Source organism: Hemitrygon akajei, chromosome 29 (genome assembly GCF_048418815.1).
Source record: "Hemitrygon akajei chromosome 29, sHemAka1.3, whole genome shotgun sequence".
NCBI lineage: Eukaryota > Metazoa > Chordata > Chondrichthyes > Myliobatiformes > Dasyatidae > Hemitrygon > Hemitrygon akajei.
Genome location: NC_133152.1, coordinates 51,521,055 through 51,539,835, shown reverse-complemented (window position 1 = coordinate 51,539,835; position 18,781 = coordinate 51,521,055). Strand labels below are relative to the sequence as shown.

The 18,781-nt window shown below is 40.1% G+C and overlaps 1 protein-coding gene across 2 annotated transcripts in view; it reads left to right on the top strand.

Moving 5' to 3' along the window:
* LOC140718523 (tumor necrosis factor receptor superfamily member 14-like) overlaps positions 1–18,781 on the top strand; it is a 530,540-nt gene that overhangs the window by 388,057 nt on the left and 123,702 nt on the right. The gene's annotated exons all lie outside the window — the stretch shown is intronic.

Here is an 18,781-nt window from a genome sequence, read left to right as displayed (position 1 = left end):
ACTCTGTATTCTTCTATGTAGAAATTAATAAAAATATTGAAAGAGAAAGTGCGGTTGAGTGAGGACAGATCTTATTTCTTTAGCATGATCGTTCAGTTCACAAGAGTGAAAGGTGTGAAATGGAAAGACAAGGATGGAGATATCTGTGCACTACCGTGCCAGTGGGTGAGAGGCAAATGGAGGAAACTCTAGTCAGTGCAGCAGGAGAGAATGAAAGTGAAATGGCTGATGCTTTAGGTGGAGGGGGAAGTTGAGCTGAGGGCCCATTAGACATAGAAGCAGAGTTAGGTTATTCTACCTTAACCTCATAGTCTTTGACTCCCTTGCTAATCAGGAGCTCTGCCTTAAATATACCCAGTGACTGGGCCTCCACGGCCGTCTGTGGTAATGAATTCCACACATTCATCAGCCTCTGGCTGAAGAAGTTCCTCCTCATCTCAGTTCTAAGAGGAGATTTTTCTATTCTGATGCTGTACCTTCTGCTCCTAGACTCCCTCACTTTAGAAAACATCCTCTCCACATCCACTCTATCTAGGCCATTCAATATTCAATAGGCTTCAATAAGATTCCAACCTCCCCCCGTTCTGAACTCCAAATGCTCCACATCATTAACGTTTCAATCCCCAGATCAATTTCATGAACCTCCTCCGGATTCTCTCCAATGTCAACAAATCATTTCTTAGATATGGGGGCCGATCACCACAATAGGTCAATGGCAGACGCAATCTCAATGGTTCTCCACAGGGCTTTAGACCACCTGGACAACACAAACACCTACTTCAGGATGCTGTTCATCAACTAAAGCTCAGCATTTAATACCACCATTCCCACAATCCTGATTGAGAAGTTGCAGAACCTGGGCCTCTGTACCTCCCTCTGCAAATGGATCCTCGACTTCCTAAATGGAAGACCACAATCTGTGTGGATTGGTGATAACATATCCTCCTTGCTGATGATCAACACTGGCACACCTGAGGGGTTTGTGCTTAGCCACTGCTCTTCTCACTGTATGCACATGACTGTGTGGCTAGGCATAGCTCAAATACCATCTATAAATTTACTGACAGTACAACCATTGCTGGTAGAATCTCAGGTGGTGATGAAGGGCGTACAGGAGTGAGATGTGCCAACTAGTGAAATGGTGCCACAACAACAACCTGGCACTCAACGTCAGTAAGACGAAAGAGCTGATTGTGTACTTCAGCAAGGATAAGATGAAGGAACACATACCAATCCTCATAGAGGACTCAGAAATGGAGAGAGTGAGCAGCTTCAGGTTCCTGGGTGTCAAGATCTCTGAGGATCTAACCTGGTCCCGACATATTGATGCAGCTATAAAGAAGGCAAGACAGCGGCTATACGTTATTAGGAGTTTGAAGAGATTTGGCATGCCAACAAAGACACTCAAAAACCTCTGTAGTTGTACCATGGAGAGCATTCTGACAGGCTGCATCACCGTCTGGTATGGAGAGGCTATTGCACAGGACTGAAAGAACCTGCAGAAGGTTCTAAATCTAGTAGGCTCCATCTTGGGTACTAGCCTACAAAGTATTCAGGACATCTTTAGGGAGTGGTGTCTCAGAAAGGCAGCGTCCATTATCAAGGACCTTCAGCACCCAGGGCATGCCCTTTTCTCACTGTTACCATCGGGAAGGAGGTACAGAAGTCTGAAGGCACACCCTCAGCGATTCAGGAACAGCTTCTTCCCCTCTGTCATCCGATTCCTAAATGGACATTGAATCTTTGGACATGACCTCACTTTTCTTTTAATATACAGTATTTCTGTTTCTGCATGTTTTTAAAAAATCTAATCAACATTCATAATTGATTTACTTGTTTATTTATTTTTTGTTATTTGTTTTTTTTCCCTCTTAGATTATGTATTGCAATGAACTGCCGCTGCTAAATTAACAAATTTCACGTCACATGCCAGTTTCGATCGGCTCACTATACTCCAAGTGTAGTCTGACCAACGTCTCATAAAGCTTCAGTGTGATGTTCTTTTATATTCGAGTCCTCTCAAAATGAATGATTTCATTGCATTTGCCTTCCTCACCACCATCTCAGCTTGCATGTTAACCTTTAGAGAATCCTACATGGGAACTCATGTAGTAGGTGTACAGTCAGTGCCTAATGCAATGTCCCATTTTTCACCTGCGTGTCTAGTGATTTTGATCAACAGGTCTAATGGGGACATATACATACTTTGATAATAAATTTACTTCGAACTTTGAAGTGTAGAGGTACTTCGCATTTCTCTTGTTTTCTTCTGCCTTTGGGCATTGACCTATAAAAGTTACTTCTAAGTATCAAGGACTGCTGAGTGTTGAAAGTTGACAGTCATACGACCAATAATGTAATCAACTTAACAGAACTTTCCATTGCTTCTGACTAATTACTAAATGTAAATTGGTTGAGGTTTGCTATTGAAGTTTACCACCTGTTATTTTGGGGATGTGGTTTTTTAGTTTCATATTCTGTGTTATCATTTCATTAAAATAATTAACTTCTGTATTGTATCATTTCTTTATTTTCCTTCTGATTCGGGAAAAGGGGGACAACACTGAGAAATCAATTCAGCTCATGCAAAGTTTAAATAATCAACTGGAATAGATGACCACTTTGGATTCTGTTTTGAAAAAGGGCACAAGAGGTAGGATCTTTCTCTGTGGGTATACAGACACTCAAGTCAAGTCAAGTCACTTTTATTGTCATTTCGACCATAACTGCTGGTACAGTACACAGTAAAAATGAGACAGTGTTTTTCAGGACCATCGTGTTACATGACAGATTACAAAAAACTAGACTGAACTACGTAATAAGGTGTCAGTCTAGGCTCTGGGTATTGAGGAGTCTGATAGCTTGGGGGAAGAAACTGTTACATAGTCTGGTCGAGAGAGCCCGAATGCTTCGGAACCTTTTCCCAGACGGCAGGAGGGAGAAGAGGTTGTATGAGGGGTGCATGGGGTCCTTCATAATGCTGTTTGTTACGTATTCAGGCAACAAAAAATATATATGAGTTAGGCAAGGGTTTTTACAAACAAATAACACCTTTATTAAACACTGAAAAACAAACCCCCCCAAAAGTAAACAAACACTAGCGTAACCGGAAATCAGCTGCTGTGCGGCAGATTCACAGTTCTTAATAGCGTTGCAGTTCAAACAGTTCTTGAAGTGGTATTGAAAAAAAAACAGTTCTTTAAAGTGGTATGCCAAAAGTTCAAAAGCTCACAGTCCATTTAAAAGGAGAGACTTTTTAAGGCAATTTAAATTCTCTTCCACGTCGTTGTACTTCGATCCCCGGCGTCGAACTCTTCCCACGTCGAATTTTTTATGAAATGTAATGGTTTAATGGCACTAACCTCTTCTTCCACATTCTGTCCTCAATCTCCCGCTATCCCAGCAGAGATTAACACGAGAACAGTCAACAAAATCCTTCCGAATGAGGATCAAATAAGGTCGAAACCAATCCACCGTCGAAAATCGATTCTCCTCTATCTTTATCTTCCAAGTTCTTATCTTCACTCTCCACCAGCAAAGAAACTGCTGGCAATGACCTTTCAAACTTTAGGCATTATATAAAACTTCATTTTTCAACTAAACTGCGTCATCACATTAAATCACGCAGTGGCAATGAAGTCAGCTTGGCAAATCCAGCCACGAACTGCCCCTCCCCACAGGGTGGGTCTTCCTTTTATAACCTGTAAAAAAAACCTGTCACATGACCTCTACTGGCGGGAAAATGACGTCACTCCACCATCACAAGACCTTTACCTCAAGTCCAGTATAACTTCAACCCCAGTCACGTGACACGGGTACGTAACACCTCCCTCCAAAAAAAAAATATTTTTGGTCTGACAAGAACAAAAATTTCAAAAATTTTTACAAGAAAAACAAATGTATAAATTATATAACATACACAATATACAATACCATCATATAACATCTTACAACTCACAATACAGCAGGAGTGTTACAATCAGAAAAAAAACCACTCCATAAAAAAAATGACATTGTACATTCAACATCGAGATAGACAATCAGCAACCACATTATCTTTACCTTTAATATGTTATCACAATATTGTACTCTTGTAACATCAAACTCCAATTTAATAATCTTCTGTTTTTGTTTTTCATCTTACTCAGAAAAACTAACGGATTATGATCAGTGTAAACAATAAGTGGTTTTTGAGTTGTACCAACATATACCTCAAAATATTCTAAAGCTAAAACAAGAGATAACAATTCTTTCTCTATTGTCGAATAGTTTCTTTGATGCTTATTAAATTTCTTAGAAAAGTAAGCTACTGGATGATCAGCCTCATCACCCTCATTCCTTTGCATCAATACTGCTCCCGCAGCCTCATCACTAGCATCTACAGCTAATGAAAAAGTTTTTCCAAAGTCAGGTGCCTTAAGCACAGGTTGTTGACATATCATTGTTTTCAATTTTTCAAATGCTTCTTGACAAGGCACTGTCCACATAAACTTCACATTCTTCTGCAAAAGGTTAGTTAATGGAAGGGCAACATTAGCAAAATTCTTACAAAATTTCCGATAATATCCTACCATTCCCAAGAATCTTCTAAGAGTTTTTTTTCCCGTTGGAGTGGGAATCTCTAAAATTGCCTGAACTTTTGCCTGAACAGGAACTACCTTACCTTGACCTACAACATAACCAAGGTAAGTCACAGTGGCATGTCCAAATTCACTCTTAGCTAAATTAATAGTTAAGTTAGCTTTTGAAAGCCTATCAAACAATTTCTCCACCGCAATAATGTGTGCTTCCCAAGTATCATTTCCTGTCACTAAATCATCAATATAAGCATCAGTATCTTTCAATCCCTGAATCACAGAGTTAATCATCCTCTGGAAAGTATCTGGGGCATTCTTCATCCCAAACGGAAGAACATTATACTCATATAACCCAGATGGAGTTACAAATGCAGAAATCTCTCTACCTCTGTCCGTTAATGGAACACACCAATACCCTTTCAATAAGTCAATCTTTGTAAGGAACTTTGCTTTCCCAACCTTATCTACACAAACATCTACTCTAGGAATTGGATATGCATCTGTTTTCGTTACAGCATTCACCTTCCTATAGTTCGTACAAAACCTAATACTACCATCAGGTTTTGGCACCATAACACATGGTGAACTCCAATTCGAGTTAGAATGCCTAATAATATCATTCTCTAACATGTATTCAATTTCTTTCTCAGCAAGTTCACATTTTTCCATGTTCATCCTATATGGATGTTGTTTAATAGGTTTGGCATCTCCAACATCTACATCATGTGAAGCTATAGTAGTCCTTCTCGGAACATCTGGAAACAAATCCTTATATTTAAAAATTAATTCCTTCATCTGTTGTTTCTGCTCTAGCTGTAAATGTGCTAATTTCTCATCCATATTTTCCAGAATGGTTGAATTAGGTAACCTAACAGAAACAATGTTGGATTTAGAATGAAAGTCAGATGAATCATCTATCATGTTCCTAGTTAAATCAAACTCATTCTCACTAACCACAACAGTCACAGTATCAGATTGTTTCCCAAAATATGGTTTAATCATATTTATATGGCAAAGTTGTGTTGACCTTCTACGATCTGGAGTTTTTATTACGTAATCCACATCATTGATTCTAGACACAATTTCATAAGGACCATGAAATCTAGCTTGTAAAGGATTTGTCTGCACTGGGAAAAGAACCAACACCTTATCTCCAGGCTTAAACATCCTCAACCTAGCTTCCTTATCATACCAAGTTTTCATTTTCTCCTGAGCCAACTTTAAATTTTCCTTGGCTAAGCTACAAGCTTTATGTAACCTATCCTTAAATTTCAAAACATAGTCCAACAAATTAGTGTGTACTTCCTTACTAATCCACTGTTCTTTCAATAAAGCTAAAGGTCCTCTAACTCTATGCCCAAACACAAGTTCAAATGGACTAAAACCTAAAGATTCCTGTACCGATTCCCCTACTGCAAATAAAAGTAAGTTTATACTCTCATACCAGTCACTTTCATTTTCCACACAATATGTCCTAATCATATTCTTGAGGGTAGAATGAAACCTCTCCAAGGCACCCTGTGATTCTGGATGGTATGCAGACAAAGTGATTTGCTTAGCTCCCAATTTATAAACTATCTGTTGAAACAATCCAGACATAAAATTACTGCCTTGATCAGTTTGTATTTCCTTAGGTAATCCAAAATAAGTAAAGAATTTTATAAGAGCCTTTGTCACAGTTTTAGCTTTTATATTCCTAAGTGGTACTGCCTCTGGAAACCTAGACGAAGTACACATGATAGTCAACAAATACTGATAACCAGTTTTTGTCTTTGGTAATGGACCAACACAATCTACAATAACTTTAGAAAACGGTTCACCAAATGCTGGAATAGGTTGTAATGGAGCTACTGGTGTAACCTGATTTGGTTTACCCACAATTTGACAAGTATGGCACATTTTACAAAACATCGCCACATCTTTTCTTGGACCAGGCCAGTAAAAATGTTTTAAAATTTTGTCCACAGTTTTCCTTACCCCTTGATGTCCACCTAAAGGCACACTATGAGCTAAAGTCAAAATCTCATTTCGATAAACTTTAGGAACAACTACCTGATAAACAACATTCCATTCCTCACTTGCAGGAATTGTAGGCGACCTCCACTTCCTCATCAACACTCCTTTTCCCAAGTAATATCCTACTGACACCTTCTCAATTTCACTACCTAGTAAAGCTTGCTCTCTCAACTTTATAATCTCAGGATCTCTATTCTGCTCTGCTATCATCTCCTTCCGAGACAGAGATAAATCTTCATAGTCAGACATACTCCCAGAATCTTGTTCAAACAACAAAGGTAAGAAAGTCTCTGACACATCCTCAAAACTCGAATCCTGAGTTGAACAGTCATGAGTAACAACCTCATTCTGCACATCAATCTTTTTAGCCATAGCTCTAGTCACAACACAGGAAGAATCTGTGTTAGAATTCATCTCTGGTTCCTCTGACTCCATTGTCAAATGCACTTCAGGAAAAACTTGTCCACCTGCCAAGTCATTACCTAACAATAAAGAAATACCCTTCACAGGTAAGCTATGCTGTAATCCTACTTTAACAAATCCTGTAACTAACCCTGATTTTAAATTTACTTTATGTAAATGTACAGGCATAAAATCACTTCCAACACCTCTTATGTAATTTACCTCACCAGTATCACTCTCTTCATTAAACTTCAACACACTGTCCAACATCAGTGATTGAGAAGCTCCAGTATCCCTAAGGATTTTTATTGGCACTAGAGTAGATCCTTCTTTCAAGGATACAAACCCTTCAGTTATAAAATGATCATATCCCTTTCTAACTTGGTCAGACTCTAACAAATGAGGCTTTGTGTTTACCAAACCCTGTAATTTTACAGGTGCTTCAGTATGTTGCACACAAGCATCTGGAACTGCTTCCTTCTCTTTCTTTTTCAGTTTGAAACAGTTAGCTATTACATGGCCAGGCTTCTTACAATAGTTACAAATAAGACCAAACTGTCTTTCCTTCACAGGTTTTCCTTCCTCCTTACCTTTCTCATTAACCTCTGATTTAATTTCTGATTTACCTTGAGTCTCCATGTTATTTTTCCTCTTAAAAATTCTACCCTGAGGAAATTTATTCTTATGGATTAAAACATACTCATCAGCTAATCTAGCACAGTCCTGCAATTTATCAGTATCCCTCACATTTAAGTAGGTCCTTACTTCAACAGGAATGCTTCTTTTAAATTCCTCCATCAAAATCAGCTCTTTCAATGTATCATAGTCCTCATTTACATTTTTAGAAGAAACCCATCTCTCAAAACACATAGCTTTATCATAGGCAAATTCCACATAAGTCTTTTCCACAGACTTTTTCAAACTCCTGAATCTTTCTCTATAAGCTTCTGGGACTAATCCATATGCTTTGAGAATATGCATTTTCACAATATCATAATCTAATGCTTGCGCAGCAGTTAAAGCTGTGTAAACTTGCTGTGCTTTGCCTTTAATTACACTCTGTAACAACACTGACCATTTATCTTTCGGCCACTCTGACATCCCAGCAATAGTTTCAAAATGTTGAAAATATCTTTCCACTTCTGTTTCACTAAATGGAGGGACCAATTTAATTTCTTGGCTAGCAATAAATGGTTTTTTAGAATCAGAAGACTGATTCCCAGACCTTAATTTTTGCCATTGCATATTCAAAATCTCTCTGCTTCTGTTCAGCTTCTAATTTACACCTCTCTAACATCATTTGTTCGATTTGCAACTGCATCTCCAAATTACTTATTGGAAACGATTCTAAAATCGATTCATCAAAATCACCCGAATCCACAAAATGTGATGCGATTTTTCTCTGTATTACAGCTTTTGATGTAGTCTTCAAAATACCTTTAAGTTGCAACCTACGAGCTATCTCAGATACCTCAGTTTTTTTCGCCTTCGCTAACAAGTCTGCGTCTGGCGAATCCAGAAACTCATCAATATTCATCGTTGCCGAATACCACTCTCAAGCCAATCAAACAAAAGAATCGAGTATTCCCCGTTACCAAAACACCAACTTAAAAGTTAACAAGCATTTAAACTCAAACGATCCAATCCCGGATGAGCTCCCATATTTATGTTACGTATTCAGGCAACAATAAATATATATGAGTTAGGCAAGGGTTTTTATAAACAAATAACACGTTTATTAAACACTGAAAAACAAACCCCCCAAAAGTAAACAAACACTAGCGTAACCGGAAATCAGCTGCTGTGCGGCAGATTCACAGTTCTTAATAGCGTTGCAGTTCAAACAGTTCTTAAAGCGGTATTGAAAAAAAAACAGTTCTTTAAAGTGGTATGCCGAAAGTTCAAAAGCTCACAGTCCATTTAAAAGGAGAGACTTTTTAAGGCGATTTAAATTCTCTTCCACGTCGTTGTCCTTCGATCCCCGGCGTCGAACTCTTCCCACGTCGAATTTTTTATGAAACGTAATGGTTTAATGGCACTAACCTCTTCTTCCACACTCTGTCCTCAATCTCCCACTATCCCAGCGGAGATTAACATGAGAACAGTCAACGAAATCCTTCCGAATGAGGATCAAATAAGGTTGAAACCAATCCACCGTCGAAAATCGATTCTCCTCGATCTTTATCTTCCAAGTTCTTATCTTCACTCTCCACCAGCAAAGAAACTGCTGGCAATGACCTTTCAAACTTTAGGCATTATATAAAACTTCATTTTTCAACTAAACTGCGTCATCACATTAAATCACGCAGTGGCAATGAAGTCAGCTTGGCAAATCCAGCCACGAACTGCCCCTCCCCACAGGGTGGGTCTTCCTTTTACAACCTGTAAAAAAAACCTGTCACATGACCTCTACTGGCAGGAAAATGACGTCACTCCACTGTTACGTACTCGTGACACGTGACAGTGGTACCCTTGTCACGTGACTGGGGTTGAAGTTATACTGGACTTGAGGTAATGGTCATGTGATGGTGGAGTGATGTCATTTTCCCGCCAGTAGAGGTCATGTGACAGGTTTTTTTTACAGGGTATAAAAGGAAGACCCACCCTGTGGGGAGGGGCAGTTCGTGGCTAGATTTGCCAAGATGACTTCATGTCACTGCGTGATTTAATGTGATGACGCAGTTTAGTTGGAAAATGAAGTTTTATATAATGCCTAAAGTTTAAAAGGTCATAGCCAGCGGTTTCTTTGCTGGTGGAGAGTGAAGAAAAGTTTGGAAGATAAAAATCGAGGAGAATCGATTTTCGACGGTGGATTGGTCTCGACCTTATTTGATCCTCATTCGGAAGGATTTCATTGACTATTCTCGTGTTAGTCTCCGCTGGGAATAGCGGGAGATTGAGAATAGTGCGGAAGGAAGGTCAGTACCTTTAAGCCGTTATATTTAATAAAATTCGACGTGGGAAAGTTCGACGCCGGGGAATCGAAGGACATCGACGTGGAAGAGAATTTACATCGCTTTAAAAATTCTCTCCTTTTAAAAGTACTGTGAGCTTTTGAACTTTCGGCATATCGCTCTAAAGAACTGTTTTCTTTCGGCATACCGCTTTAAAGAACTGTTTTTTTTTCAATACCGCTTTAAAGACTGTTTGGGACTGCAAAGCTATTAAGAACTGTTTGAGCAGCTGCCCAGCAGCTGAGTTCCGGTCATGTTTGAGTTTGTTTACTTTTGAGGGGGTTTGTTTTCAGTGTTTAATAAACGTGTTATTTGTTATAAAAACCCTTGCCTAACTCATATATATTTATTGTTGCCTGAATACGTAACACCACCATCACAAGACCATTACCTCAAGTCCAGTATAACTTCAACCCCAGTCACGTGACACGGGTACGTAACATGTTTCCTTTGCGGATGCAGCGTGTAGTGTAAATGTCCGTAATGGGGGGGGAAGAGAGACCCCGATGATCTTCTCAGCTGACCGCACTATCCCCTGCAGGGTCTTGCGATCCAAGATGGTGCAATTTCTGAACCAGGCAGTGATGCAGCTGCTCAGGACGCTCTCAATACAACCCCTGTAGAATGTGATGAGGATGGGGAGGTGGGAGATGGACTTTCCGCAGCTTTCACAAAAAGTAGAGACACTGCTGGGCTTTCTTTGCTATGGAGCTGGTGTTGAGGGACCAGGTGAGATTCTCCGTCAGGTGAACACCAAGAAATTTGGTGCTCTTAACGATCTCTACCGAGGAGCCGTCGATGTTCAGCGGAGAGTGGTCGCTCTGTGCCCTCCTGAAGTCAACAACCATCTCTTTTGTTTTGTTCACATTAAGAGACAGGTTGTTGGCTCTGCACCAGTCCATTAGCCGCTGCACCTCCTCTCTGTAATCTGACTCGGCGTTGCAAATGGTTGCCTCTTTATGGTTGCCTACCCAGTTTCCCTCGGGATCAATAAAGTATGTCTGTCTGTCTGTCTTTGACTGGAGGCCTGTGACTTGTCCTTTGCCGCAGTGAGTGGTGCTGACTCCAATGTTGTTTGTCATCTATATCAACAATCTGGATGATGTAAACTGGATCAGCAAATTTGCGGATGACACCAAGAGAGGGGAGTAGTGGAAAGGAGGGGAAAGGAGGGATATGGAGGGCTATGGTCCATGTGCAGGTCGATGGGACTGGGCAGATTAAAGGTTCAGCATGGCTAGTTGGGCCATTTGTCCTTTTTCTGTGACTATGACTGTATGACAATGAAGTGAAGCCCCCATGCAAGAGGCTGTGAGAAGAATTAATAATTCGGCAAAATATGAGATCCCATATTTCAGTGTTATAAATTGTATAAGTGTTTTAAATTGGAGAAATGGTCTGAGTGAGTATTGGTACAGGGGGAACAGTAGAATTCATATTTCAAGTTATTGGCCTGGGGTCAGCATAGATACATTGATGTTTATGCAGAGACAATAAAGTACAAGCATTGATTAATTAAGAGTTGTGCCGTGAATTGCCTAACTTTGATAGTTCAACACCCTGTACTCCTCATAAATTTGAATTGATTTCAGTAAACAAAGAAATGACAGATATGTCAGATCAGTTTTTGCATCAGTATTCCTTATGAATGAAACTGCATATACTGCCCAGATTAAAGATACACTAATTTCAAATAACATGGAAGAATCCCAATCCCGTGGAACAAGTGTTAGACAAACTCAAAGGAAGACGGGTTGGCAGCACCCAGTGGCCTCCATTCAAGAGCTCAAAAGGAAGTCGCTGCAGAGTTAATGGACCCATTGGCTGATTTATTTTTTTAAAAACCTATTCAGTTTCAGGAGGGTACCAGAGGAATTGAAAACACCAAACATGACCCTTTTGAATAATGTTGAAGATAGCAAGGACTTCCTAGCAATTTACAATACTGCTGCGCATGCTGCTCGTGCCATGTTCACCTAGTATCGTCCTGGAGTGACAATGGACAATGTGTTATAAATGGGGCAAACCACTTGGTTAGAGCTAATTACTTTAGTGCTATGTTACAGGAAATTATTTCTATCATTTTAAATCATGTGTGTAAAAGATTTTCCATTGAGTTGACATCTTCTTCAAGCTATGATTAAGGAACGTTTGTGGTCCTGGAAGAGAACATATTTGCTATTATCAGGTGTCCCTGCTAGCTGAAGTGTTTAATTTAAGTCAAAAGACAGGGAACTCTAGACCAATGAGTTTCACATCTATTGCAGGCAATATGCCAGAGGAGACGAGTTAATCATTTTGTAAAGCTTATTATGACTAAACCATGAAAGGGAAGGATGTGGCTTTATGAAAGATAGATAGATAGATAGATAGATACTTTATTCATCCCCATGGGGAAATTCAACATTTTTTTCCAATGTCCCATACACTTGTTGTAGCAAAACTAATTACATACAATACTTAACTCAGTAAAAATATGATATGCATCTAAATCACTCTCTCAAAAAGCATTAATAATAGCTTTTTAAAAGTTCTTAAGTAGTTTACTTAAGTACATTGAGTCCTAACCCCGGCACTTTAACACATCTTACTCCTGGCGGTTGAATTGTAAAGCCGAATGGCATTGGGGAGTATTGATCTCTTCATCCTGTCTGAGGAGCATTGTATCGATAGCAACCTGTCGCTGAAACTGCTTCTCTGTCTCTGGATGGTGCTATGTAGAGGATGTTCAGGGTTTTCCATAATTGACCGTAGCCTACTCAGCGCCCTTCGCTCTGCTACCGATGTTATACTCTCCAGTACTTTGCCCACGACAGAGCCCGCCTTCCTTACCAGCTTATTAAGACGTGAGGCGTCCCTCTTCTTAATGCTGCCTCCCCAACACGCCACCACAAAGAAGAGGGCGCTCTCCACAACTGACCTATAGAACATCTTCAGCATCTCACTACAGACATTGAATGACGCCAACCTTCTAAGGAAGTACAGTCGACTCTGTGCCTTCCTGCACAAGGCATCTGTGTTGGCAGTCCAGTCTAGCTTCTCGTCTAACTGTACTCCCAGAAACCACATCTGACATCTTGCTGAAGTTCTTTGAGGATGTCACATGGAGAGCAGATCGAGGGGTATCTGCAGATGTAGTATATCTAGATTTTTGAAAAACACTTCATAAGGTCCCACTTAATATCTTGAAAAAACAATGTGAGCATTGATTTAGACATATCTTATCAGATAGAAAACAGTCAGAATAAATGGGTCTTTTACAGATTTGAAGGATTTTGCTGGCCATGCTTCTGATGGGCTGTCATTGAGCAGAAGACACCCACAGACTGATCAAGTGGGCTTCAAACCCTAAACAAAGTTCTGTAAAATTAAAAACACACAAGATTCTGCAGATGCTGAATTAATCTATGGTAGGGGTTTACTGAGGACCCCTCAGTTAATGATAGGGGCTCCATGGTGTAAAAAGGGTTGGGGACCCCTGATTTATGGGAAGTAAATTGCAATGCTATTTCACTGTGTTCACAGTTAACTGTGATTGTTTCTACTTTCAGTAAACATTGCCTCATCGAAACTTATGTTGTTGGATCCTAGTTCACCCATCCATTTCACCCACCATCCCTAGACAATCTCTATTCAACACGCACATTTATTTATTTATTGGGATACAGCATGGAACAGGCCCTTCTGGCCCCTTGACCCGTGCCAGCCAGCAACCCCCCGATTTAACCCTAACCTAATCACGGGACAGTTCACAATGACCAATTAATGTACCAACTGGGACGTCTTTGGACTGTAGTTGGAAACTGGAGCACCCAGAGGAAACTCACACGGTCATGAGGAGAACGTAGAAACTCCTTACAGACGGCAGTGGGAATTGAACCTGTGAAGCATGTACTGTGAAGTCTTGTGCTAACCACTACACTACCGTGCCATCCAAAGCACTGGAGGGACTCAGCAGGTTGGTCAGCATCTATGGAGGGAAGTGAACAGGTGATGTTTTGGATCATGACCCTTCACTGAGACTAGTTAACTACTTTCAGCCTCATTCATCCTTGTTAAGGTCATAATTAGATTACTGGATTGACAGATTTGTAGAGCCCTGTAATCAAATCCTACCATGGTAGCTGACGTCTGGGATATGTGAGATCAATGCAACAGTTCAGAAGTCGGTATTAGGAGCTTTTAACACGGATGGCATCGGCATGACCGGCTGATTAGTTGGCTCTGCGATGGTTAAAAATAAGCGTGACCTTGACAAAGAAGACATACCAAGTTGTTGAAATACATCATATTGATGCAACATATTGCAGGAGTAATGTGTCAGAAATAGGACGAATAAACTTATAATTTGGTGGTGAGATGCCAATCAAACAGAGGCGATTTCCCCGACTGGTGTTGAGCGTTGAGTGTTGTTGGAACAGCACTCGACTAGGCAGGTGGATTGTATTCCATCACACTCTTGGACTGTGCCCTGGAGATGGTGTCATGGAATACCCAGCCTCTGTGATGCCCTGAAAGCCACAATATTTACAGAGCCAGTCAGTGAATTTTCTTTCATTGAATTATAACACACTGTAAGGTTTCACTGCTTAAGGCTAATGTAATGGCTTCTATGTAATGTTTCACTGCTAATGTAATGGTTTCTCTGTAGCAGCAATGTTTGGGTAATGACTGGAGATAACAGGGCTATGGAATGTATGTCATCCAATGGGAGAAATGTTGTTCTTTCTTGTGAGTCTGGAAGAGAGATTTCCGCTGTCTTTCGTCAGGGAGTGATGGAGAGAGAGGACGCGAACGGAGAGAGTCGGAAGACCACCGGACGCAGTGGACTGAGGAGCGAGGGTCCGAGTGCCGGCTATGCTTGGAGGTTGACGGGAAAAAATGACCGAACAGTGAGCTCCAACGATGCGCAATTGACATCTTCCTTAAAATGGGCCCTTTTACTTTTTATTTTCTTTACTAACCCTCTATCCAGATCGAGATTTATAAAGTTAAATCATTTAATTGCATATGGTGCACTGTCTGATATTTTGCAGTGCAGATTTGTAACTGGGCAACACATCACGCAGCATCCATCATCTGTGACAGATTAAAAATGAACAACACCAAAACTTCATTAAATGCAGAAAACACAGACTGGGTTTAGCATTGTAATAAAAGTACAGTTCACATGTGAATCTTTTCCATGGACACCTGCGCCCCCTCCTGGACAGCGGTGGTATTGCTTCAGAAATAATCTGAAAGGGAAATCAATAAACAGTTGACTTTTTGGACCAAGACCCTTCAGCAGGACTTGAAAGGAAGGGGGAAGATGCTGGAATAAAATGGTGGGAAAGGGGGATGGAGGACTAGCTAGAAAGTGATGAGTGAAGCCAGGTAGGTGGGAAAGGCAAATGACTGAGAAAGAGAGAATCTGAAAGGAGAAAGTTGACCATGTGAGAAAGGGGCACCATGGAGAAGTGATGGGCAGCTGATAAGAGGCCAGAGTGGGGAATAGAAGAAGGGGGGGGGGAGAAAATCATTTTACCAGAGAAAGAAATCGATGTTCATTCCATCAGGTTGGAGGCAAGAAAGAATATGAGGTGTTGCTCCCCTATCATCACAGTGGCCTCACTGTAGTAAATGTGGAGTCAGTGAACAGGAATGGGAATAGGAACTGAACTGGTTGGCCACCGGGAAATTCTGCTTATGGTGGATGGAGCAGAGGTGTTCAACAAAACGGGCCCCCAATCGGGTCTCACCAATGTAGAGGAGGCCGCATTGGGAACACTGGACACAATAGATGACCCCAGCAGTTTCATCGGTGAAGTGTTGCTTCACCTGGAATGACTGTTTGGTGCTCGAATGGAGGTGGGGGAGAAGGCGAATGAGCAGGAGGAACACTTTGGCCGCTTTCTGGGTTAAGTGGCAGGAGGAAGAATAGTGGGATGGGACACATGGACAAGGGAACGATGGAGGGACCAGACTTCCAATTCAGAATCAGACTCATTACCACCAATATCTGTTGTGAAATTTGTTGTTTTGTGGCAAAAGTAGAAGACATGAAATATTAGTGTAAGTAACTATAAAAATAGCTACATAGACAGCTAGCTGGATGGAAAGCAACAGACTCTCAGTGGTCATTTTATTAGATACCTCCTGTATCTGGCAATAAAGGGGGCACTGAATGTATGTCTGTGATCTTCTGCTGCTGTCGCCCAACTACTTTGACGTGGTATGTTTTCAGAGATGCCCTTTTGCAATTCACTGTTATAACAGGCGGTTGTTTGAGTTACTCCCACCTTCCCGTCAGCTTGGACCAGTCTGATGTTTCTCCTCTCATTTCTCTCATTAACAAGGTGTTTTCACTCACCGAAATGCCACTCACTGGGTGATTTTTGCTTCTGCACCAGTCTCTGTAAACTCATAAAGACTGTTGTGTGTGAAACCCTAGGAGATCAGTTTCTGAGATATTCAGATCACATCTGGTACTAACATTCATTCCATCGTCAAAGTCACTCAGATCAAAATTTTTCCCCATTCTGATGTTTGGTCTGAAGAACAATTAACTTCATGACTACGTCTGCATGCTTTAACGCACTGAATTTACGTTTTTCAAAACTCGAAGCCAATCTTCATTAACTAAGGTCAAATTTTTTGTCCAACATTGTGGACAGTATTGACTGCTGGGTATCGTTTCCACATTCACTAAGCTCAGTCTCATCAAAACTTCAGTGACTGGACCTTGTTCACACCATCTCATTCACCATCTCTCAGTAGCTATCCATCTAGTATCTACAGTACTCTGCAATTGTTTTAGGCATGCATACTATATAGCTCGGGTGCCTGAGACTTTTGCACAGCACTGTATTTGTCAACCTGGAGCAGCAAATGAATTTCCACCAAACATAACAGTGTGCATTTCTGCCAAAGAGTTCAACTTTTGTGTCATCTCTCCACAGAATATTGACCCAGAAGCATTGTGGAGCATCTAGGTGGTCTTTGCAAACTTGAGATGTGCAGCAATTTTGTTTTTGGAGAGCAGTGGTTTCCTCCATGACGTCCTTCCATGAACACTGTTCTTGTTCAGTGTTTTTCTCATAGTGGACATATGAACAGAGAGTTTAGCAAGCTGTAGAGATTTCTGTGGATCTTTTGCTGTTACCCTTGGGTTCTGTTTAACTTCCTTCACCATTGCACATTGTGCTCTTGTGATCTTTGCAGGATGTCCACTCCTAGGGAGAGTAGCAACAGTACTGAAATTCCTCCATTTGGAGACAATTTCTCTTACTGTGGACTGATGACCAGTCAGGTCTTTTTTACAAATGCTTTTGTAGCCTTTTCCAGCTTCATGCATCTCTACAATACTTCTTCTAAGGTCCTCTGAAGGTTGTTTTGAGTGAGGCATGGTGCACATAAAGAAATCTTTCTTGAGAAGTCCAGCATCTGCCAGTAACCTGACTTTGTGTGTCTTTTTTTTTAAAGGGCAGGCTACCTCTACAGCCCACACCTCCAATCTCATCTCATTGATTGGAACAACTGACTCCAAATAGCTTTGTAGAAGGCATTACCCCAGAGATCACATACTTTTCTGAACTTAGACTGTCATTGTTTCAATGATGTACTCAGTATGACGAGAAGATGTAGAATCGTTTGAGTATTATTAGTTTAGGCAGATTTTATTGTCATTTAAATTAAGATCAGATCACATTTTATGAGTAATTAATGCAGAAAGCCAGGTAATTGCAGTGTTCACAAACATTTTCTTGCAACTGTATGCAGCTATCCATTTAGCCACTTTATTAGGTACTGTACACCTGCTCATTGATGCAACTATCTAATCAGACAATCGTGGCTTCGACTCAGTGCGTTAAAGCATGCAGACGTAGTCATGAAGTTAATTGTTCTTCAGACCGAACATCAGAATGGGGAAAAATTTTGATCTAAGTTATATGTGCCCACCACTGTTTAATTCAATTTAAAATTGTTCACTGTTATTATTTAACAAAGGAGAGATCTAAAATATTTCCTAGTATAGACAACTACTGCGATAGATGTAAAACTGAAGTAGCTACTTTGTCACATATGTTCTGGTCATGTTCTTCATTAAAATCGTTTTGGAAATCTTTATCTTCTACAATTTCTAAAGCTATGAAGATTAATTTACAACCTAATAGACTGACTGTTCTATTTGGAATAGTTCCGCATCATATTCAGGGTATTTCATCTTCAGATCAACATGTAATTGCATTTGTTACACTATTGGCAAGAAGGGCTATTTTATTAAAATGGAAAGATATCTCTTCCCCTACATTAATTGAAAGGTTTTCTCAAGTAATGTTATGTCTCAGTTTGGAAAAAATTAGAAGTAGAACTTTTGATCCCCGATTCAATTTTGAGAGAAGATGGGGCTCTTTTGCCAAATATTTTCATTTAATTTGAATTATGCTATATGTTTTCCTTCCAATTTTTTTTTATAAATATGAATTGGCGGTTGATGACTCTTTTTCTTTATATATTTAGATGATGGTCAAACGTATTGCTCTGGGGGGTTGATTCCTAATGGTTTTTTCCCCTTTTTTTTGTAGTCAGTGGGTTTTTTATTCCTAGTTAGATGGGGTTCTTTTTTTCCTTTTTTCTGTATATAAAAATTTCCCCCATTTTTATTAATTACAATCAGCTTTATTAATTGTATATATATTAATCTGTTGAGGTTTTGTATCATTTTATAGCTGTAGATTATGTATCAATAAAAAGATTTTAAAAATGAAAACAAATGAACTAGAATCCAGTCACTGAAGTTTTGAAGAGACTGAGCTGAGTGAAGGTGGAAACAATATCCAGCAGTCAATA